The sequence below is a fragment of the Grampus griseus genome (genome assembly GCF_964374135.1).
Source record: "Grampus griseus genome assembly, chromosome: 5".
Lineage (NCBI taxonomy): Eukaryota > Metazoa > Chordata > Mammalia > Artiodactyla > Delphinidae > Grampus > Grampus griseus.
This window is the reverse complement of record NC_138998.1, coordinates 2,761,795-2,786,719: the sequence shown is the minus strand read 5'-3', so window position 1 is coordinate 2,786,719 and position 24,925 is coordinate 2,761,795. Positions and strand designations below refer to the sequence as shown.

Sequence of the window (24,925 nt, the reverse complement as noted above, 5' to 3'; positions counted from 1 at the left end):
TGTATTATAATTAATTTTATGCCAATAAATTCGAAATGTTTACATTACTAAAATAAAACTTACCAAAACTAATCGAACAAGAACTAAAACCCCTATAAACCTTTTTTTTTGTTTAAAGAACTTCTTGTGAAGAAATATCAGGCCCCAAAACTTTTTTGACAAATTCTTTTACATTTCAAGGAATAGATCCTTGAAATTTTACACAAAATCTTCCAGAAAGAAGAAAAAGAGGGAATTCTCCACAACTCATTTTTAGAGACTGGCATAACCTTTGTTTTTAATTTTTTTTGCAAGTTGTCTTATTTACAGTGTCAGCTTTCAAAAGTCACTAAAGTTAACTGGACAATAAACTAGGCAGAAATTGCTTTACAAAAAGAGGGAAAGCCCAAAATGCCACTTTCTATAGAGAATCAACAGTTCAGTTTTATTCAGAGCAAAGAAAAAAGAAACTTTTGATCATACTAGAAGAAACTCAGCCATAGGTTTGGAATCTGTACTGAAACTACACATGCAATGAGGACAATATTCCACTAATAAAATTGATTTGCTGCTGCATTTGTCAACTGTTTTTCTAATATTAACAATTATAAACAGAGCACTGCAACTAGTATTTGGAACAATTCTTACAGTGTTACAGCGTCAGGCACAAAATTTCCCTTCTCCTCACATCACTGGTTCTCTTTGGGTACCTGGGCTTCCTCTTCTTCCGTAAAATCATTTTTGATATTGAATGTCTTTCGAATCTCCTCAGGAGTTTTCCTCTTGATCATAATGGCAACCGTCTTGCAGATAACATCAAGCAAACCTTTGATGTCTAAGTAGTTTGCAGCCAGGATCAGCTCAAAAAGTGTTCCTTGGTCAACTTTCAGGAATTCTTGATTCCAAACAGGGATATCATCTGTTCACTTTTCTTTGTCCTCACCATCCTCAGGAGGAGGCGGATCATCCTTGTGGTGGGTGCACCACTGAAAGACCTTGTTAATATTGCTGCATTAACATTTGGCAAAGGGACTGGGTCATCATCTCCTTCATCATCCATTCCCAAATCTTCCAACATGGTCTTGATAGTCACAGACTGTTTGGCAATTTCAGCATCAACTGCGAATATCTCTCCATTAGAGCTCTGCAACTTAATTGAAGGCGTGGTGTTAGGTCTCAAGGAGACTGTGGGCTGGAGGCTGATGAGAGCAGGGCGGTGTCTGCAAACAGAAAAACAGAAAGGCGGAGAACAAGGCCAACACCTGTTCTGTTTCATTCTTGACATGATTTATCTGTGGTGCTTTTTTATCTGTGCCTGCTTTCTTCTTGGCTAGGGTTGACAGACATTTGACAATTTTAGTATCTTTCCAAAGGACTGATTTTTAGGTTTGTTGATTCTGTCTCTTTATATATCCTTATTTTATTTTATTATTATTTTTTAGAGCATAGTTGATTTACAGTGTTGAGTTAGTTTCAGGTGTACAGCAAAGTGAATCAGTTATACATGTACATATATCCCCTCTTTTTTGGATTCTTTTCCCATATAGGTCATTACAGAGTATTGGGTAGAGTTCCCTGTGCTATACAGTAGGTCCTTATTAGTTATCTATTTTATATATAGTAGTGTGTATATGTCAATCCCAATCTCCCAATTTATATAGATAGATCTATATGGATATAGAACAAAGTGGAAAAATCATGTATCATTACCTTTATATTATGTATACATATTGTATAAGATATATGTTCCCTTTTATCTCATTCCATTTTCCCCCTGTTTAGAAGTTTTATGTTTTATGTATATTATTTTGGTCATAACCATTTATATTTTAACATGCCTATTTAACAGTCTAAAGTTTGTATATATTTTTGCCTTCTTCCTGACAATACATTGATCATAGAATATTATAATTCTCATCATCCTCTCTCAGTTTATATGTTATTCTTTTTCAGCATTCTAGTTCTGTCCTGCCTTCTCTCTCATTATCCATTATTACTATTGTTTTAAACAGTTCGTATTTGTTTAGATTTCCTCACATGTTTACTAACATCTTTGACCACTATCTTTCTGGAGTCTCAGATCTTTGATCAGGGATATGTTTCCTTAGGCCTGAAGTACATCCTTTAGAATTTTCTTTACCAAAGGACTATTGGTGGTAAACTCCTTCAGTTTTTGACCTAAATTCTTTCAAGAAACTGACTTTAATTCTTCCTTGTTCTTGAAAGAAGTTTCTTTGGGTATAAAAATCTAGGCTGGCATTTATTTTCTTCATGCACATTAAATATATTGTTTCACTGTCAGCTTTCATTTTTGCTTCTCTGAGTTCAACTATAATTGCCATTCCTAAGTTGATGATATTTTTTTCTCCCTTTTTATGATCTTCTCTTTTTCTTTGGTGTTCGGAAGCTTCACTGCTTTGTCTCAGTGAGAATTTCTAAAAAACCCCTTGATGTGAGGATTGCTGTCTTTCACCAATTCTGTAAATAGTGCTTCCACTCACTGCCTCTATTGTTTCCACCTGAAACTGCAAGTGGACGTAAGTTGGACCCTTTTGTATCCTCTATGCCTTCAGACCTCTATTTTATATTTGTCTCTCTTTGTCTCTGTGAGGTGCATCCTGGTGCATATTTTCAAAGTTGTCATTTTCCTTAAACATGTAAAACATTGTTATTTTTCATTTTGTATTGTAGGGTTCCAGTATCTGAAGTCTTTGTGGGATTGACTATATGGTTTGTTGTTTTTCCTGGCTCTCACTTGTGGTATGTTGTTTCTCCATGTTTAGTACTTTTATACTGTGAGCTGTTTGTTTTCCTTGGAACTTTATCTATGAGAATTTTTTGAGGTCTGGGATGATGCTGTTACTCCAGTGAGGGTTTGTGTTTGCTTCTGCCATTTACCTTGGCGTATAGCTACCCCAGGGCTGACTTTATTATTTTTATTTATTTACTTTTTAATTAATTAATTTTTATTTATTTATTTTGGCTGCATTGGGTCTTTGTTGCTGCACGCGGGCTTTCTCTAGTTGTGGAGAGTGGGGGCTACTCTTCGTTGCGGTACACAGGCTTCTCATTGTGGTGGCTTCTCTTGTGAAGCACGGGCTCTAGGTGCGCAGGCTTCAGTAGTTGTGGCACGTGGGCTCAGTAGTTGTGGCTTGTGGGCTCTAGAGCACAGGCTCAGTAGTTGTGGCGCACAGACTTAGTTGCCCCCTGGCACGTGGGATCTTCCCGGACCAGGGCTCAAACCCGTGTCCCCTGCATTGGCAAGCGGATTCTTAACCACTGTGCCACCAGAGAAGTCCCGCCAGGGGTAACTTTAAATTAAATTCTGTACTTGAGGTGTGTGTGTGAGTGTGTGTGTGTTTATCACATAATTAGTGTGTATTTGGACCACAAACCTATGTGAGAGCTGGTTTGTGGTAGTGAATTTTTTTAAGAAATCTAAAAAATTCTAGGCAGCGCTAAGGATGAAAGAGGCAAGTTTATGTTATTCTCTTTGTGTGTTTCCACTGAAGGGTATAGTTAGACTCCTTACTTGGGTGGCCCTAGAGTTTTCCTCTCTTGTCGGCATCCCTATAGCTTTGAGCACCAAGGCTTTCTTTCCATTTAGGCCATTGCTTCAATTGAAACGTTTATTACCTTTTTCTGGCACTACTGTAATAGCTGCTTTGTTTCTTGGTCCAAGGATTTTCCCCTCTCTCTCATTTTTAAGCTGCTGTCAGAGTGATCTTTTTAAAAAATCAAAAGGATAATCTGATTGTCATACAGACAGAGAAAAAACATCCGACGTGAAAAGAATTTCACAACTGTCCGTAGGCTGCAGTTGGACTCTCCCCTCAGCCACAGCAGACTCTCCAGCCACTCCCCTACCCTGTGCGTTCTGTACTTAAGCCGCTCTAGATTCTTCGTCATTTTCGGAATAATCTTCAGCATCTTCTTGCCTTTGCACATGCTGGGATCCCACCTGTGGCACCTCTGAACCTCACAACTGGGACCAGGGCAAGGCAAGTGAGTGTCTGGGCTGCAGAATTTAAGGAGACACTCGCTGTCAGGCTCGTACAGGTGCTGTCTTGCTTCTGCCGAATGAACTGCCTAATGAAGTTGTCAAAGTCAAACTCATGTGTTACCTGTTTACCTTCCTACAGAAGGAAAGTAGCCTGTGCTAAATACCATTATCCTGGGAGGACAGGAACCATGTCTGTTAGGTATTGTTTCACCAGTGTCTGGAGCAGTACCCAGTACAGAGCAGGTGCTCAGTAAATACTTGGTGAATGAATGAATGAATGAATAAGTAGATTCTGAGTTTCTTGATGGCAGAGAATAAGTCATGTTCCTCTGTTCCCTGCTGTCTTATAATTCATTCATTCTGGATCCTTGAAAGATGTTTGTTTGTTAGTTGCACAAGTGGAAGGAGGAGGCTCTGTTTAGTCCTATCCAGGCCTGGCAGCTTTCTGGGTGAACCTCAGTCCTGTGACTCATCTGTTGTCTGCTTGCTTACAGCTCCTTCCTCTTGACGTTTTATGGAGGGCGTAGATGCAGGTGGGTGAGGCTTTCGGAGCTGGCTGGCCATCAAATCACTGGGAAGATTTTAGGGTACACATGAATTCTTGAACCCCTTTCCCAGAGTCTCTTCTTCCATTTTTCTGAGGCAAAATCCAGGAGTCTGCACTTTTACAAAATCACTGTGTGGTTCTGGTAATCAGTCAAGTGTGGGCAGCAGGACACCACAGCACCGACTGTCTAATTTTAATTTTCCAAATATTCGCGTGCATTTAAAAAAATAGTGATTGCCACAACGATTTCAGAATCCTGCATGTTTTAAAAATACTTACACATCTGCAAAACGTTTCTTAAACATGCCACGAGATACCCTGAGGGCACGGAGTAGAAGAAGGCATGGCCACGGACATGATGTTCCTCCTGTTCAAATTTGACCTCTGTTTATTATCCATCTTCAGGAAGATCCTCATGCCATCCCAGATGACACCATGCTAAATGGATGGACTGGAATGTGTTGTGACAGTGGAGAAAGCAGAAAGGAGGAAAAAGGTGGAATGTAAAATAATTCCAGTTTCTACAGAAAATAACTTCCTCATCAGAGAAGGAATTCCATAAATAATTGAGAAAGCTGATGGAACACTTAAAATAGCTGAAGGAAAAACACACACATTCAATGTGAGCCTCGACCCTGCAGTGATGGTTAGATCTGAGAAGTACGTTGCAGGCGTTTGGGAGTAATGGGTGTCATGGAGGCGTCATATTCAAAGCCGTTAAAAATAATCCGCTCCCTGAGAAATAAACACCTAGCCTAAGCCTTTAGGAATTCTCAGTGAGGGACAGAAATAGCTCCTGTAGTTCCCACTGCTCTTTAATTTCTACTCCTACTATTTCATTATTCATCATTTCTGTGCAGTTTGCTTCGTCTATTTATTTAAAATGCGATTCCAGACGACAGGCAGCAGTCCCAGTGTTCTGTGTCTTGCATAGCCCTTTCCACCCCGGGAAACAGAAATTATATAACTTGTTTTCACTTGTGCAGACGGGGGAGGATTCACATGTTTGGTTTGGTGAGCTTCCAGGAAATAATTTTAAGTGTTTATCTAAAGTTTATTCAGACTGTCTTGATCTAGAAGTTAGACAGGAAACCTAGCAGAGAACTGAAAGAAACCAGGCTCTGAAGAGGGGGAACTCTAAGTGTAGCCAAATGGGTTGAACTGTGACACCCTGGGGTATTCACACCATGGAAAGCAGGAGGCTCGATTCTAGGGCTTATGGGATTTAGAAGCTGCGTCAGTATTCTTTTTTTTTTTCCTCTTCTGTTGCGGAGCACAGGCTCCGGACCGCAGGCTCAGCAGCCATGGCTCACGGGCCCAGCCGCTCCGTGGCATGTGGGATCTTCCCGGACCAGGGCATGAACCCGTGTCCCCTGCATCGGCAGGCAGACCCTCAACCACTGCGCCACAAGGGAAGCCCAGTATTAATATTTGCTAGCACTTCCTGTTGCTCGTTGTTCTGGTTGCTGTTGCTATATAATAACCTGCCCTAACACTTCATAGACTGGTATAAACTGGTGTAAACTTTCACTTCGCTCATGATTTTGTGGGTGAGGAATCTGGAAAGGGCTCAGCTGCGTGGCTCTTGCGGAGGTTGCAGTCAGATGCTTGTCGTCTGCAGGATTTACTGGGCTAGGTGTCCACGCAGGCTCCGTTACGTGGCTGACGTCTGGCTGTCCACTGGGAGCACCAAGAGCTGCGCCGGGTTGTTCCCTGGAGCGTCTACGTGTGGACTCTCCAGCATGATGAGCTGGGTTAGTCAGACTCCCTGCATGGGAGCCCCCGAGGGGAGGCAGAGCCTGGATGGCCTTCCCTGACCTAGCCACGGAGGGCACTTGCATGGCACTTTGGTGGCCGAAGTGGCCACAAGTCCACAGACTCAATGGGAGAAGACATGTCCTTCACCTCTTCACAGGAGGAGTGGGAAGGAATTTGTGTCCATTAAAAAAATTCACACTCACATCAGAACCAGACATTACATAAAATATTGGGTTGGCCAAAAAGTTCGTTTGGGTTTTTCTGTAAAATCTTGGGAAAAACACGAACGAACTTCTTAGCCAGCCCAATATATAGCTTACTTAATCCTCACAAAACCCTATGAGGTAGGTACTATTATTGTTCATGTTTTACAGATAGGAAATCGAGGTTCAGAGAGGTTAAGTCATTTGCCCTAGGTTGCACAGCTAGTAAGAGGTTGAGTGGTACATGAACCTAAAACTGTCTGTCTCCAAACGTTTACTGTCTGTGTTGAGTTGCACAGTGTTTTAAAGGCTCAAATGTTGTCTCAGATCTCAATCATTGCAGCTATTCTAGGCGACTGGATAATTCCATCGAGTCTAGAATGCCAACACATGAAGTGCCGGTTTGGGTATCTTGTCAGTCCATTTGAAGCAAGGAGCATTCATTTGAGGATGTAGTCCTTTGCCCCGAGGTAGAGAGCTGCTCAGTCCCTTATCCAGAGATGGAATCTGGCCTCTATCACTCAAGTAGCCCAAGACAAAAGTAGGATCTTGTGTGATACGAGGGGAGGGGAGAGGAGGTTACAGTGGCTTCCCTGAGGTGGGTGGGTACATGTGAAGCAGATGTGGTAATTATAGGGGAGGATTCTGCAGCAGGGGTGTCAGCTGGGCATTGGCCTGTCCTATGTGAACTATGCCAAGTGCCCGTGTGGACACGTGGACAGATAGAACCACAAAGCATTGTTCGGGGGCCTGCCTGCCTGAGAGCAGAGGGCCCAGAGACAGGCAGGCCCAGGCTGAGAGGGGACGAGAACAGAGCTTGACAGTCAGTGAGAAGACCCCAGGGGAGGGCCCTACAGAGCGCCTGCTTCAGGAGGCACACAGCTATGATTATCCTCCCGTTTGTGGGTTGCCTGCCCCAGGGTGTGGGTCTTTGCTGGAGGGCAAAGACCTTGGGCGGTAATTCTCCTTTTCTTCCTCAATCTTTTCCTCGCTTCTAATATTTAATAAATATTTGTGGATAGCATCCTGGGCCCCTGGAAACAGAGTGACAAGCGAGTTAGACATCTTTGCCCACATGGAGCTTACAATCCAGGTGGGGGAGCAGAGCCATGAGATTAATAATTACACACGTAATACCTGATGACCAAGTGATAAGTTCTGACAGACTTCTGACTGCCCCCTCCCCATCCACTCTGCTCCTTTTAGCAGTGCAGTCCCCTAGAATAGTAGCAGGGTATGTGGCTATAAACTATCGATACATTTCCCAGCCTCCCACGCAGCTAGGAGTGGTCGTGTGAGTCGGTTCAGGCTAATAAAAGTGATGGGTGTCACTTCCATGTCCTGTCCTTAAAATGAAGACTAGTTGCCCTATATCTTTCCCCCGCTCCTTCCCACTAGCAGGTAAATGGTAGCAATTTGAGCAGATACCTTGGACCTAGAGATGGACGTTTTCCATGGAGGATGGTCTTGCCAGTTTTGGTCCCCTATTGTTATAATGACAGATTAGCTTTTACCCTAAACGAATACCACAGTAGTTGTAGGAAAAAGTATAGTGTGAAACAACAGTGAGATACCCCTACACGCCTATTAGAATGGCCAAAATCCAGAACACTGACAACACCAAGTGCTGGCGAGGATGTGAAGCAACGGGAACCCTCATCACGGCCGGTGGGAATGCAACACGGCGCAGCCACTTTGCCTGACACTTTGGCAGTTTCTTTGGTTACAAAACCAAACGTACTCTTACCGTATGATCCAACAGTGGTGCTCCTTGGTGTCTACCCAAAGGAGTTAAAAACTTATGACACTCCTTGGCATTTATACAAAGGAGTTGAAAACTTATGTCCATGCATAAACCTGCACATGAATGTTTATAGCAGCTTTATTTATAGTTGCCCAAACTTGGAAGCAACCAAGATACCCTTCCAGGGGTGAATGGATACATGAACTGTGGTTCATCCAGACAATGGAGTATTATTCATTGCTGAAAAGAAACAAGTTATCAGGCCAGGAAAAGACACGGAAGAAACTTAAATGCATGTTACTAAGGGAGAGAAGCCAATAGGAAAAGGCTACGTGCTACATGATTCCCACTGTATGACACTCTGGAAAAGGCAGAACTATGGAGACAGCAAAAAGATCAGTGGTTGCCCAGGGTTGGAGGGGTGGGGAGAGATGAACAGGTGGAACACGGGATTTTTAGGGCGGCAGAACTGCTCTGTATGACGCTATAATGGTGGATACGTATCATTATACATCTGTCCAGATCCATAGAATGTACAACACCCAGAGTGATCTGTAATGTCAACTTGGACCTTGGGTGATAATGGTGTGTTTGTGTACGTTCGTCACTTGTAACAAATGTGTCACTTTGGTGAGGGTTGTTGATAATAGGGAGGTGATTTGGTGGGAAGGGGCAGAAGGTATTATATGGGAAATCTGTACCTTCTCAGTTTTGCTGTGAACCTAAAACTGCTCTAAAAAAAAAGGGCAGTGTGCTATGTGGCCAAATGGCTAGTGAGGCTACCTGATGAAGGGTTAGTCAGGATGAGCAGTTTCTGTCCTCTGACGGAAACAAATGAAGAGTTGACAAAATAACTGTCTGTGGTTGTTCCTTTTACTGCTTGCTTTGAAGATGGTCTCTGGGCTAACGCCCTTTTCTTGCAGACCGAAGAAAAACCTGGATTAGGGTTGCTTTCCAAAACAGCCCAAAAACCCCACGGGGGGCCCAGTTAAATTTGAATTTCAGACAGACAGTGAATACTTGTTCCATGCGATATTTGGGACATACTTATACTAAATTTTTTTTCTTTTGTTTACCTGAGTTCAAATTTAACTGGGCCTCGTGTTATTTTTATTTGCCGAGTCTGACAACTTCAGCCTGGACTCAAGTCCCTGTCGGACTCAAGGAGCTCAATCCTTTCTTCTTAAGGTTTATTTGTCTTTGTATCCACAATGCCTGGCACGTAGTAGGAACCTGATAAATGATCAATTTAGCCTCTGAGATGAACAGTGATAAATCACTAAGAATCGTCTGAAATGTGAAACCCATAGGGGGTCAAAACTGTGCATCCTTTCAATGGTCTTAATTTGCCGTGACCAAAAATACTTAGAGTTTTGGTCTGTCCACGCATTGTCGGAGATTATCTGTCCGTTTAGATGATCTTTAAAAAATGGATTAAGAGGAGTGGCCAACACAGCACAGCAGCTCACTTCCTCCTGTGGGCGCACAGCTATTGACAGAGCAACTGTTGATGAGAAAGACTGGAAGAGCAGCTGAAAAGATCCTCTCCCCCTAAAGATACAAAGAAGGAACCGCAACGAGACAGGTAGGAGGGCTGGAGACATGACATAGTCAAGACCCACACCCTTGGGCAGGTGACCCACAAACGGGAGGATAATTATAATCGCGGAGGTTCTCCCCAAGGAGTGAGGGGTCTGAGCCCCACATTGGGCTCCACAGCCCGAGGATCCTGCACCAGGAAGATGAGCCCCCAGAACGTTTGGCTTTAAGGCCAGCGGGATTTACTTCTGGGAGAGCCAGAGCACTGTGGGAAACAGAGACTCCACTCTTAAAGGGCACACACAAAATCTCACACACTCCGGGACCCAGGGCAGAAGCAATAATTTGAAAGGAGCCTGGGTCAGACCCACATGCTGATCTTGGAGAACCTCTTGGAGGGTCAGGAGGCATCTGGGACTCCCCCTGGGGACACAGATACTGGAGGCAGCCATCTGGGGGAGCTCGTTCTACCACGTGGACGCTGGTGCTGGCAGGTGCCATTGTGGAATCCTCCCTCCAGCTCATTAACACCGGGGCCCGGACCTGATCACCAACCTGCCAGCACCAGTACTGGGACACCTCCTGGGTGGGTAGGGACACAGACCCACCCACCAGCAGGCCTGCTGCCTGAAGATCCACTGAGCCCACAGCTGCCCCAGGACCTGGCCCTGTCCACCAGAGGGCCAAGGACCTGGCCTCGTCCACCAGTGCACCAGTACTAGCCCTGGGACCACCTGAGCCTTGGCCACCAGTGGGCTGACACCAGCTCTGGGACTGCTGGGCCCTGCAGCCAGAGACCCCAGGACCAGGCTCTGCCCACCAGTGGGCCAGCGCTAGCCCCAGGACCTGGCTTCACCCACCAGTGGGCGAGCATCAGTCCCAGGACCTCCCAGGACCACCACAGCCCTGTAGCCTGCTGTGTCAGGACCCAGCCCACCCACCATCCAGCCCCAGAACCCTATGGGTCCTGGCCCTGCCCACCAGCAGGCCAGCACCAGCTGTAAGACACCTTGGGCCCCTTAGCCACGGCCCTGGGATCTGCCCCCACCCATCAGTGTGCCAACCCCCAAGGCCCTGCAGCCAGAGACCCCAGCCCCCAGCCCCACCCACCAGTGAGCCTGTACTAGCCCTGTGACCCACTGGGCCCTGGCCTTGTCCACCAGCAGGCCTACACTAGCTTTGAGACACCTTGGACACCCCTGCCAGCCACCCCAGGATCCAGCTCCACTCACCAGCAGGCCAGCACCAGCTTTGGGAGACCCCAGATGCTACAGCTACCCACCTGAGAACCCAGCTCTGCCCCCCAGTGGGTCAGCATTAGCCTTGGGACTGCCCGGGTTTCTGCAGCCAGCCACCTCATGACCCGGCCCTGCCCACCAGCACCTGGCAGCCTCTGCACAAGGAAGGGCCTGGCAAACAACCTGACTGGGCACCAGCCATGCCTACTGGACTGCCCACAGAAGTCAGCCTGCCACAACAGAAAGACCCACATGGTCCACATAGGGGCAGCCCTGGAGCTTATAGCTCTTGTGACCAGAGGGGCACGCTGCTGCGGTGTCTCCTGCAGAACGCCACTCCTCCAAGGTTGGGCAATGTAACCCACCTACTAAATACATGGAAATAAAACCAGCAAATCAGGCAAAGCAAAGCAACAGAAAAATACGTTTCAAATGAAGGAAGAAGATAAAAGCCCACAAGAACTAAGTGATGTGGAGATAGGCAGTCTACCCAATAAAGAGTGCGAGGTAATGATCATAAAGACGTTCAAAGAACTCTGGTGACAACTGGATGAGCAGAGTGAAAAGTTAGAAGCTTTTAACAAAGAGTTAGGAAATAGAAGAACCAAACAGAGATGAAGCATACAATAACTGAAAGAAAAAATATACTAGAAGAAATCAACAGTAGATTAGATGATACAGAGGAATAGATCAGTGAACTGGAAGACAGAGTAGCGGAGATCACTGAAGCAGGACAGAGAGAAGAAAAAGAAACGAGAGCAGTCTTAGAGACCACATCAAGTGCACTAACATTCTCATTATGTTAACATTCCCAATATAACATTCCCAGAAGGAGAGGAGTGAGAGAGAGGGACAGAGAACATATTTGGAGACATAATAGCTGTAAACCTGGGAAAGGAAACAGACATCCGGGTCCAAGAAGCACAGAGAGTTCCAAACAGGGTCTCACCAAGACTCGTTGTAGTTAAAATGGCAAAGATTAAAGAGAGAATATTAAAGGGGAGCAAGGGAAAAGCAACAAGTTATGTGCAAAGGAACTCCCATAAGGCAATCAGCTGACTTTTCAGCAGAAACTCTGCAAGCCAGAAGGGAGTGGCATGAGATGTTTAATGTGATAAAAGGGAAAAACCTGCAACCAAGAGTACTGCACCCAGCAAGGCTGTCTTTCAGATTTGATGGAGAGATTAAAAGTTTTATAGACAAGCAAAAGTTAAAAGAGTTCAGCACCACCAAACCAGCTTTACAAGAAATGTTCAAGGGACTTCTCTAAGTGAAAAAGAAAAGGCCACAACTAGAAACATGAAAATTGTGAAAGGAAAAATCTCATTGGTAAAGGCAAATATACAGGAAAGGTAGTAAATCAGCTATGTTTAAAGCTAGTAAGAAGGTTAAAAGATAAAAGTAAAATCATCTATAGCAGCAATAAGTAGTTAAGGGATACACAAAACAAAAAGATGTGAAATATGATGTCAAAACGGTGAACACGGGGGAGGGGAATGAAAATGCAGGGTTGTCAATACGCATTCATCTATAGAGAGGTTGCTGTCTATACTTTTAAGTTCCTGGTGGGGGAGTGCAGAGATCTACTCGTCTTGTGGTGCCCAAGACAAGCCCCTTTGTAAGTTCCCTTGCTTATTACACCTGCTGCCTAACCATCTGGAGAGTCTGCCTCTTCCTTCGGTCTCCCCCTGCCCTCCGTGTACGAGAAGCCAGCTTACAAACCCAAAATGATCTCTCTCCTCGCCCCACCTCCTGACATAACATTGGCGATCTTGGCCTCCGTTTTGGATGCTTCAGTTTTATATTCTGGGTCCCTGTACTCTCCAGGCCACTCTCATCATCACTTGAAATGGATTTACCCCCAGGATTTAAAACTTAAGTTGCCTGTTTTTCACGTCTCTGACACCCTCACTTCTGCTGGTTTTCCTCTGCATCCTCATTGTGACTCCTTCACCTTTGATTCTTTGATCCTGTCCTGCTTTGCTAGCCCATGACCTTTCCTACCACTGTACCACGTCGGCTGTTTCACTCATGTCACAGTGCTTAGGCCTGGCTGCCTCCGTTACTGCTTTGCTAGAAAGAGACCTGAGACCACATGGGTTGGTGGTCCCACAAATGACCATTCCTGTGCTCAGGGGAAACTGCTGGTCCAGCAGTCTTCCATCAACCTCTTCTTTTTTTTTCCTTAAAGTGACTTATTACATCTGAACAAATGAAATATTTTAAGGGTCTTCTCCCACATCCCATCCTGATCCGCTCCCCAAGTTCTGATCATTTAGAGATGGTCTTTTCAGGCGTGTTTTGGGGTATCCTTCTCAAGATGCCTAATGCAGTCACAGACGCTTGGGAGGACAGAGCAGCATCTCAGACCCCAGCGTGCTCAGCAGTCACCTGGGCCTCCAGTTAAAATGCAGAGTCCAGGGCTTCCCCAGTGGCGCAGTGGTTGAGAGTCTGCCTGCCGATGCAGGGGACGCGGGTTCGTGCCCTGGTCCGGGAGGATCCCACATGCCGTGGAGCGGCTGGGCCCGTGAGCCATGGCCGCTGAGCCTGCGCGTCCGGAGCCTGTGCTCCGCAACGGGAGAGGCCACAGCAGTGAGAGGCCCGCATACCGCAAAAAAAAAAAAAAAAAAAAAGCTGGAGGTCTGGGGTAGGGGGTGAGAGTCTACATTCTCCACAGACTCCCAACGAGGCTGATGCTACTGTCTGTGGAACCCACTCAGAGCAGCAAGGGTGTACAGCATTTATTTTAGAGAAAGCTACACACACTTGCATAGATGGAGAAGCAGGGGTAGAGCAGAGAGTCCTCTGATTTGTCCAAAGTTGCCAACCACAGCCAGAGCGAGGGAAGTGTGGGCCGGTGCTCTCGGCTCCTGAGCTGGGGTGTCCATGTCTCTTCTGTGCTCTTTTCCTCATTCCAAGTAGAAGCAGCAGCAGAAGCCGCAGCAGCTGGACTGTACCTTCCTCGTGGGACAGTTAAAGGGTTTTACCCAACGATGCACGTCCTCAGCTCATGCTGCATCCTGCCTGCCATCCATGACCCTCCTTTAACACAATTGAGTGCCAAGTAGGGAAGTGACTCCCCCCACACTAGGTCAGAAACAAAGGCCAGTCCGTCTAACCCCAGGCTGGCACTGAGGACCCCTCTCTGCAGCTCAACCCTGAATCACTGAACCAAGTTGTTCAGTGTCCTGACTTCCCGCTGCCTGAACCATCAACATCTTCTTGATGTCATGGTGCATCATGCCCAGTGGCTTTCCCAGGCCTTTTCTATAATTATCAATCAAAATTTTGTCCTGACCCTCTTCTCTCTCTCTTCTCCCTCCAAGACCTCTGACTCCTCAGCACCAACTTCCACTTCTGAGCAGATGACCCTGCTCATTGGTCTCAGCCTCTCTTCTAAGATGCAAACTCACTTCCATAATCTATTTTTTTTTTTCACTCCTGAAGTCAGCCACTTATCTTTACTTCCCCATTTTTGTTAACTGATAGGTTGAATGGGCCACACATGTAGCATATAAACCCAAGCCTTATTTTTTATCACTTACTGTTTCTTTTAACCCCTTCTGAAGGGGTATCCATCCCCTGCCACGGGGTAAGGGAGGTCCATAACTCTTCTACTCATTCTTAGGTAATAAATAGAAAGCCCTAAGTTACAAAGCACAGTTTTGATACAGAAATGAGAACATCTAGTCATCAGCACGGGAGGGCCGGCTCTAGGCGGGCCGTGTGCCATTCAGTCGGGGTTATGATCTGCTTCTCCTTTCCTCACTTCCCTCCTCCTGGACTTGCCAGCTGCTGTTCTGACTTCACCAGAATGAAGGGGGGTGGAACGGAGAAGTAAAGGGACATGCGCTGGCGTGAGATGGCTTCACGCTTCCTGGGTGGACAGATGTTTACATTGGGCTCTTTTTCTTGGGGGCGCCCTGTGGGCTCTTGCAAACCCCATTCTGGGCCCCTCTGTTAGCCTGTGATGGGAAGGGTGCTTCTCCATCCGGAGCTGCTGATTCCATCTTGGCTTCTGCCTTTGTGCTGCATTCTCCAGCCTCAGATTTCTGGGCCCCTTTGGCCTGGAAAGCCACCCTCTAGGGCAAGATCCCTTAAAAAAATTATTTTATTTTATTTTATTTATTTATTTTTGGCTGCAATGGGTCTTTGTTGCTGCGTTTTATAAATTTATTGGGGAGCTTAAGGGAGAATTAATGATAGGTATGTAGAGAATGTAAAAATGAAATATGAGTCAATTATTAACTGCTGGAAAACTGTAAGTTGTACATGAAAGGAACTACTGAACAATAAATGGCTCAGTAGAAATCAGTATTCGTATAGCCCTGATAAAATAAACCCTGAATGTTGATTTCACCATATATTCATCGTAACTATTCTGTGAGAGGAGGGGAAGGAATGAGGTATATAAGGGAGATTTGCAAGGTGGGAAGTGGAAAGAGAGCTAAAACCTTATCAACCGCAATAGGAAGTCGATAGATGAAAACTGAAACGTATGAATTCAGAGATGGCAACGTGAGCTTGTCATTTGCGAAAGTGGAAGTAAATGTTAGAGGAGTTGAAAGTGTGTGAAGTATTTCTTTGGAATGCAGGATTCAAGGGTGGATGGAGTGAAACAGATGTCTCTGATGTAATACTCAGATGTATTTTTATTTGAGAGTCCGTGTCTGATAACTCTGATATCTGGATCATCTGTTGGTCTGTTTGTATTGTCTGTATTTTTCTCGTGGGCCTGTGTGTTGGCATACGTGACAATTTTCAGTTAATTGCCAGACACTATATCTGAAAAGTAATACCTGCTTGAGAGGTGTTAACTTTGTCAAAAGGTGTTCTGTTTTGTTTTTTTTCCAGTTTTTGTCAGGCAGTTAATATAGTGGTATACATTGTTTTCAGTCATTAGTTGATTTGAGGTTGGATTTCGGTGTTTGTAAAGGCCTTGTTTATTTAAGCTCCATTTTACTTTCAGGGTCTAATCCTTTAGTGGTACTAATTAAAGCTGGGGACGTTTACTCAACAGCTGTGAATTCCAGGTTTTATCCCCCAGTTTTGTGAGATTGTAGGCAGCTTGTTTTCCCCACTCTCTTACAGGTTTCTCCTGGGAGAATTTTCTGAATAAATAACTTGCACCTAAATTCTTGGCCTGGATTCTGCCTCTGGGTTAATGCAAGCTAGGACAACATCTATTAATAAAGCACAGTTAGATGGGCAGACAAAAGTAAGACTTAGGGATAAGTAAACCATCTCTCCATTACACTCAGGCCAAAACCAGAACACGTATTTCTGTGTTCCATCCTGAGGACCATGAAAAATGAACCTTTATTTTATTTTCCTTCTATGAGTTATTTTAGAGCTGCTCATTTATTTCTGAATAAGGCAGAAATTGGGAAAGAAATAAAGGAAGACATGTAGACTTAGATCCACTGTCAGATACTTGGGTTTCTGTTTGGCTCAGCCTAACTCTGTTACGAGAAGCCACAGTTCAGTGTTTTTCTAAAGATACTGACTCCAAGATATTTGAACTTCTTTTTTTTTAACATCTTTTTTGGAGTATAATTGCTTTACAATGGTGTGTTAGTTTCTGCTTTATAACAAAGTGAATCAGTTATACATATAAATATGTTCCCATATCTCTTCCCTCTTGTGTCTCCCTCCCTCCCGCCCTCCCTATCCCACCCCTCTAGGTGGTCACAAAGCACCGAGCTGATCTCCCTGTGCTATGCAGCTACTTCCCACTAGCTATCTATTTGACATTTCGTAGTGTATATATGTCCATGCCTCTCTCTCACTTCATCCCAGCTTACCCTTCCCTCTCCCTATGTCCTCAAGTCCATTCTCTACGTCTGCGGCTTTATTCCTGTCCTGCTCCTAGGTTCTGAAGAACCTTTTTTTTTCAGATTCCATATATATGTGTTAGCATACATTTGTTTTTCTCTTTCTGACTTATTTCACTCTGTATGACAGACTCTAGATCAATCCACCTCACTACAAATAACTCAATTTTGTTTCTTTTTATGGCTGAGTAATATTCCATTGTATATATGTGCCACATCTTCTTTATCCATTCATCTGTCGATGGACACTTAGGTTGCTTCCATGTCCTGGCTATTGTAAATAGAGCTGAAATTAACATTGTGGTACATGACTCTTTTTCAATTATGGTTTTCTCAGGGTATATGCCCAGTAGTGGGATTGCTGGGTCATATGGTAGTTGTATTTTTAGTTCTTTAAGGAACCTCCATACTGTTCTCCATAGTGGCTGTATCAATTAACATTCCCAACAACAGTGCAAGAGAGTTCCCTTTTCTCCACACCCTCTCCGGCGTTTACTGTTTGTAGGTTTTCTGATGATGGCTACTCTGACTGGTGTGAGGTGATACCTCATTGTAGTTTTATTTGCATTTCTCTAATGATTAGTGATGTTGAGCATCCTGTCATGTGTTTGTTGGCAATCTGTATATCTTCTCTGGAGAAATGTCTATTTAGGTCTTCTGCCCATTTTTGGATTGGGTTGTTTGTTCTTCTGATATTGAGCTGCACGAACTGCTTGTAAATTTTGGAGATTAATCCTTTGTCAGTTGCTTCATTTGCAAATATTTTCTCCCATTCTGAGGGTTGTCTTTTTGTCTTGTTTATGGTTTCCTTTGCTGTGGATAAGCTTTTAAGTTTCATTAGGTCCCATTTGTTTATTTTTGTTTTTATTTCCATTTCTCTAGAAGGTGGGTCAAAAAGGAACTTGCTGTGATTTATGTCATAGAATGTTCTGCCTGTGTTTTCCTCTGAGGGTTTTATAGTGTCTGGCCTTACATTAGGTCTTTAATACATTTTTGAGTTTATTTTTGTGTATGGTGTTAGGGAGTGTTCTAATTTCATTCTTTTACATGTAGCTGTCCAGTTTTCCCAGCACCACTTATTGAAGAGGCTGTCTTTTCTCCATTGTATATTCTTGCCTCCTTTATCAAAAATAAGGTGACCATATGTGGTGGGTTTATCTCTGGGCTTTCTATCCTGTTCCATTGATCTATATTTCGGTTTTTGTGCCCATACCATACTGTCTTGATTACTGTAGCTTTGTAATGTAGTCTGAAGTCAGGGAGTCTGATTCCTCCAGCTCCGTTTTTCTTTCTCAAGATTGCTTTGGCTACTTGGGGTCTTTTGTGTTTCCATACAAATTGTGAAATTTTTTGTTCTAGTTCTGTGAAAAATGCAAGTGGTAGTTTGATAGGGATTGCATTGAATCTGTAGATGGCTTTGGATAGTATAGTCATTTTCACATTGTTGATTCTTCCAATCCAAGAACATGGTATATCTCTCCATCTGTTTGTATCCTCTTTAATTTCTTTCATCAGTGTCTTATAATTTTCTGCATACAGGTCTTTTGTCTCCTTATGTAAGTTTATTTCTAGATATTTTATTCTTTTTGTTGCAATCGTAAATGGGAGTGCTTCCTTAATTTCTCTTTCAGATTTTTCATATTAATGTATAGGAATGCAAGAGATTTCTGTGCATTAATTTTGTATCCTGCTACTTTACCAAATTTATTGATTAGCTCTAGTAGTTTTCTGGTAGCATTTTAGGATTCTCTATGTATATTATCATGTCATCTGTAAACAGTGACTGCTTTACTTCTTCTTTTCTGATTTGGATTCCTTTTATTTCTTTTTCTTCTCTGATTGCTGTGGCTAAAATACCAAAACAATGTTGAAAAATAGTGGTGAGAGTGGACATCCTTGTCTTGTTCCTGATCTTAGTGGAGATGGTTTCAGGTGTTCACCATTGAGGACGATGTTGGCTGTGGGTTTGTCATATATGGCCTTTATTATGTTGAGGAAAGTTCCCTCTATGCCTACTTTCTGGAGGGTTTTTAACATAAATCGGTGTTGAATTTTGTCGAAAGCTTTTTCTGCATCTATTGAGATGATCATATGGTTTTTATTCTTCAATTTGTTAATATGGTGTATCAAATTGATAGATTTGCCTATATTGAACAATCCTTACATTCCTGGGATAAACCCACTTGATCATGGTGTATGATCCTTTTAATGTGTTGCTGGATTTTGTTTGCTAGTATTTTGTTGAGGATTTTTGCCTCTATGTTCATCAGTGATATTGGCCTGTAGTTTTCTTTCTCTGTGACATCTTTGTCTGGTTTTGGGATCATCGTGATGGTGGCCTCGTAGAATGAGTTTGGGAATGTTCCTCTCTCTGCTATATTTTGGAAGAGTTTGACAAGGATAGGTGTTAGCTCTTCTCTAAATGTTTCATAGAATTCGCCTGTGAAGCCATCTGGTTCTGGGCTTTTGTTTGTTGGAAGATTTTTTTTTTTTTTTTTGGCAGTACGCGGGCCTCTCACTGTTGTGGCCTCTCCTGCTGTGGAGCACAGGCTCCGGATACGCAGGCTCAGCGGCCATGGCTCACGGGCCCAGCCGCTCTGCAGCATGTGGGATCCTCCCGGACCGGGGCACGAACCCGTGTCCCCTGCATCGGCAGGCGGACTCTCAACCACTGCGCCACCAGGGAAGCCCTGTTGGAAGATTTTTAATCACAGTTTCAATTTCAGTGCTTGGGATTGGTCTGTTTATATTTTCTATTTCTTCCTGGTTCAGACTCAGTTGGTTGTGCTTTTCTAAGAATTTGTCCATTTCTTCCAGGTTGTCCATTTTATTGGCATATGGTTGCTTGTAGTAATCTCTCATGATCCTTTGTATTTCTGCCGTGTCAGTTGTTACTTCTCGTTTTACATTTCTAATTCTGTTGATTTGAGTCTTCTCCCTTTTTTTCTTGATGAGTCTGGCTAATGGTACCAATTTTGTTTATCTTCTCAAAGAACCAGCTTTTAGGTTTATTGATCTTTGCTATCGTTTCTTTCGTTTCTTTTTCATTTATTTCTGATCTGATCTTTATGATTTTTTTCCTTCTGCTAACTTTGGGGTGTTTTTGTTCTTCTTTCTCAAATTGCTTTAGGTGTAAGGTTAGGTTGTTTATTTGAGATGTTTCTTGTTTCTTAAGGTAGGATTGTATTGCTATAAACTTCCCTCTTAGAACTGCTTTTGCTGCATCCCATAGGTTTTGGGTCGTCGTGTTTTCATTGTCATTTGTTTCTAGGTATTTTTTGATTTCCTTTGATTTCTTCAGTGATCTCTTGGTTATTAAGTAGTGTATTGTTTTGCCTCCATGTGGTTGTAGTTTTTACAGATTTTTTTCCTGTAATTGATATCTAGTCTTATAGTGTTGTGGTCAAAAAGATACTTGATATGATTTCAATTTTCTTAAATTTACCAAGGCTTGATTTGTGACCAAGTTATGATCTTTCCTGGAGAATGTTCCATGAGCACTTGAGAAGAAAGTGTATTCTGTTGTTTTTGGATGGAATATCCTATAAATATCAATTAAGTCCATCTTGTTTAATGTATCATTTAAAGCTTGTATTTCCTTATTCATTTTCATTTTGGATGATCTGTCCATTGGTGAAAGTGGGGTGTTAAAGTCCCCTACTATGAGTGTGTTACTGTCGATTTCTCCTTTTATGGCTGTTAGCATCTGCCTTATGTATTGAGGTGCTCCTATGTTGGGTGCAAAAATATTTACATTTGTTATATCTTCTTCTTAGAGTGATCCCTTGATCATTATGTAGTGTCCTTCTTTGTCTCTTTTAATAGTCTTTATTTTAAAGTCTATTTTGTGTGATATGAGAATTTGTACTCCAGCTTTCTTTTCGATTTCCATTTGCATGCAATATCTTTTTTCCTTCCCGTCACTTTCAGTCTGTATGTGTTCCTAGGTCTGAAGTGGGTCTCTGGTAGACAGCATATGTACGGGTCTTGTTTTGTATCCATTCAGCCAGTCTATGTCTTTTGGTTGGAGCATTTAATCCATTTACATTTAAGGTAGTTATCGATATGTATGTTCCTATTACCATTTTCTTAATTGTTTGGGGTTTGTTATTGTAGGTCTTTTCCTTCTCTTGTGTTTCCTGCCTAGAGAAGTTCTTTAGCATTTGTTGTAAAGCTGGTTTGGTGTTGCAGAATTCTCTTAGCTTTTGCTTCTCTGTAAAGTTTTTCTTTCTCTGTCGAATCTGAATGAGATTCTTGCTGGGTAGAGTTATCTTAGTTGTAGGTTTTCCCTTTCATCACTTTAAATATGTCCTGCCACTCCCTTCTGGCTTGCAGATTTTCTGACTTTTTCTTTGTATTTAATTTTTGATGGTTTGATTAATATGTGTCTTGGCGTGTTTCTCCTTGGATTTATCATGTATGGGACTCTCTGTGCTTCCTGGACTTGATTGACTATTTCCTTTCCCATATTAGGGAAGTTTTCAACTATAATCTCTTCAAATATTTTCTCAGTCCCTTTCTTTTTCTCTTCTTCTTCTGGAACCCCTATAATTCGAATGTTGGTGCGTTTAATGTTGTCCCAGAGGTCTCTGAGACTGTCCTCAATTCTTTTCATTCTTTTTTCTTTATTTTGCTCTGCGGTAGTTATTTCCACTATTTTATCTTCCAGGTCACTTATCCGTTCTTCTGCCTCAGTTATTCTGCTATTGATTCCTTCTAGAGAATTTTTAATTTCATTTGTTGTGTTGTTCATCACTGTTTGTTTGTTCTTTAGTTCTTCTAGGTCCTTGTTAAACATTTCTTGTATTTTCTCCATCTATTTCCAAGATTTTGGATCATCTTTACTACCATTACTCTGAACTCTTTTTCAGGTAGACTGCCTATTTCCTCTTCATTTGTTTGGTCTGGTGGGTTTTTACCTTGCTCCTTCATCTGCTGCATATTTCTGTGTCTTCTCATTTTGCTTAACTTACTGTGTTTGGGGTCTCCTTTTCTCAGGCTGCAGGTTTGTAGTTCCCATTGTTTTTGGTTTCTGCCCCCAGCGGGTAAGGTTGGTTCAGTGGGTTGTGTAGGCTTCCTTGTGGAGGGCAGTAGTGCCTGTGTTCTGGTGGATGAGGCTGGATCTTGTCTTTCTGGTGGACAGGTCCATGTCCAGTGGTGTGTTTTGGGGTGTCTGTGACCTTATCATGATTTTAGGCAGCCTTTCTTCTAGTGGGCGCAGTTGAGTTCCTGTCTTGCTAGTTGTTTGGCATAGGGTGTCCAGCACTGTAGCTTGCTGGTTGTTGAGTGGAGCTGGGTCTTGGTGTTGACATAGAGATCTCTGGGAGATTTTTGCCATTTGATATTACGTGGAGTTGGGAGGTCTCTGGTGGACCAATGTCCTGAACTTGGCTCTCCCACCTCAGAGGCACTGGCCTGACACCCAGTCAGAGCACCAAGATCCTGTCGTCCTCACGGCTCAGAATAAAAGGGAGAAAAAAATAAATAAAGATAGAAAAAAATAAATGAAATAAAATAAAGTTATTAAAATAAAAAATAATTATTAAAAATAAAAAAATTAAAAAGTAACAAAAAAGAAACAAACAAAGAAAGAAGAGAGCAGCCAAACCAAAAAACAAATCCACCAATGATAAGGAATGTTAAAAACTATACTAAAAAAAAAAAAGAAAAAAAAATGGGTAGACAGAACCCTAGGACAAATGGTAAAAGCAAAGCTATACAGACAAAATTACGCACAGAATCATACAGATACAAAAAGATACAAAAAGAGAAAAAGGCAAAAAATATATATATCGTTGCTCCCAAAGTCCACCCCCTCAATTTTGGGATGATTAGTTGTCTATTCAGGTATTCCACAGATTCACGGTACCTCAAGTTGATTGTGAAGATTTAATCTGCTGCTCCTGAGGCTGCTGGGAGAGATTTCCCTTTCTCTTCTTTGTTCGCACAGCTCCCGGGGTTCAGCTTTGGATTTTGACCCACCTTTGCGTGTAGGACGTCTGTTCTTCGCTCAGACAGGACGGAGTTAAAGGAGCAGCTGATTCAGGGGCTCTGGCTCACTCAGGCCGGGGGGAGGGAGGGGTACACAGGTGGGGCGAGCCTGCAGCGGCAGAGGCCGGCATGACATTGCACTAGCCTGAGGCCCGCCGTGCGTTCTCCCGGGGAAGTTGTCCCTGGATCCTGGGACCCTGGCAATGGCGGGCTGCACAGGCTTCCGGGCGGGGAGGTGTGGAGAGTGACCTGTGCTCGCACACAGGCTTCTTGGTGGCAGCAGCAGCAGCCTTAGAGTCTCATGCCCGTCTCTGGGGTCCGCACTTACAGCCATGGCTAACACCTGTCTCTGGAGCTCATTTAGGCGGTGCTCGGAATCCCCTCTCCTCGCGCACCCCAAAACAATGGTCTCTTGCCTCTTAGGCAGCTCCAGACTTTTTCCCGGACTCCCTCCTGGCTAGCTGTGGCGCACTAGCCCCCTGCAGGCTTTGTTCACGCCACCAACCCCAGTCCTCTCCCTGCGCTCCGACCGAAGCCCGAGCCTCCCGCCCGCCCCGGCGGGTGAGCAGACAAGCCTCTAGGGCTGGTGAGTGCTGGTTGGCACCGATCCTCTGTGCGGGAATCTCTTCGCTTTGCCCTCCGCACCCCTGTTGCTGTGCTCTCCTCCGTGGCTCCGAAGCTCCCCCACTCCGCCACCCCCCCATCTCCGCCAGTGAAGGGCCTTCCTAGTGCATGGAAACCTTTCCTCCTTCACAGCTCCCTCCCAGAGGGGTAGGTCCCATCCCTATTCTTTTGTCTCGGTTATTTCTTTTTTCTTTTGCCCTACCCAGGTACATGGGGGGTTTCTTGCCTTTTGGGAGGTCTTAGGTCTTCTGCCAGCGTTCAGTAGGTGTTCTGTAGTTGTTCCACATGTAGATGTATTTCTGGTGTATCTGTGGGGAGGAAGATACATATGGAGGAACCATCCATATAGTTGCAAAAGATCTCCGCGTCTTACTCCTACACCATCTTGAAGGTCTCTCTCCATTTGAACTTCTTACAATTTCTCAGCCTGCTGCGCACATCTGGAGTTTGCTTTTACGTCAGAGAAAATTTTTTCTTCCTCATTTGTGCCAGATTGCTGTAGGGTGAGTTTCCTGTAGGTGTGGGACTGATTAATCATGATCCTGAAACAACACTGATAATCCTCTAAATTCTGGAATATTTTCTCTATTATCCTTAGAGGCAAAGTAATTTTAGTCACAGCTTTATCCCTACTTCCATTTTGACCTCAAGAAAAGCAAAGTAATTTCCCTGAAGATCCCCAGATCTACATTCAAAGAGATTTAGTAGCTAATATCAATAAACGAGATTTAAAATTGATTTTGCATAGAAAAATATAGACTAGTTAAAGCCTACCTTAAATTTAGGTGGGCTCTTACAGAATCAGTTCTTCTCAGTTTATAGTGACTGTTCATTCATTGTCCTGAGATGAGTTGTTTCTGTAACTGTTTTGCAGACAAGGAAACTTGGTCCAGAGAGTTCCCTAAGCATTTGTATGTAGAAAAGTGAAGTACAGAGCCCAAGGCTTACAGACACTTAATCCAGTCTTTCTACCACTTCATAAGCTAAATGTAGAAGTGGTGTTGTAGGTGTAGTGACTAGAATCTGGGCTTTCAGATCAGTCCACATGGCTTTAATGCCACCTGTACTCCTTACTAACCATGGGGATGGGGGATGGTCACTCTCTTGCTCCTTCATCTGCTGTGTGTTTTTCTGTCTTTTCATTTTGCTTATCTTACTGTGTTTGGGGTCTCCTTTTTTGTAGGCTGAAGGTTCGTAGTTCCTGTTGTTTTTTGTGTCTGTCCCCAGTGGCTAAGGTTGGTTCAGTGGGTTGTGTAGGCTTCCTGGTGGAGGGTACTAGTGCCTGTGTTCTGGTGGATGAGGCTGGATCTTGTCTTTCTGGTGGGCAGGTCCACGTCTGGTGGTGTGTTTTGGGGTGTCTGTAGAGTTATTATGATTTTGGGCAGCCTCTCTGCTAATGGGTGGGGTTGTGTTCCTGTCTTGCTAGTTGTTTGGCATAGGATGTCCAGCACTGTAGCTTGCTGGT

General features: G+C 43.7%; 1 pseudogene across 1 annotated transcript; it reads right to left on the bottom strand.

The window, feature by feature from the left end:
- Positions 1-668: 668 nt before the first annotated feature.
- LOC309822672 (S-phase kinase-associated protein 1-like) lies at positions 669-3,888 on the bottom strand (annotated as a pseudogene). Its single transcript has 2 exons — positions 3,863-3,888; positions 669-1,199 (listed from the first exon to the last, which is right to left on the bottom strand). The product of its transcript is annotated as an S-phase kinase-associated protein 1-like (transcript).
- Positions 3,889-24,925: the final 21,037 nt, after the last annotated feature.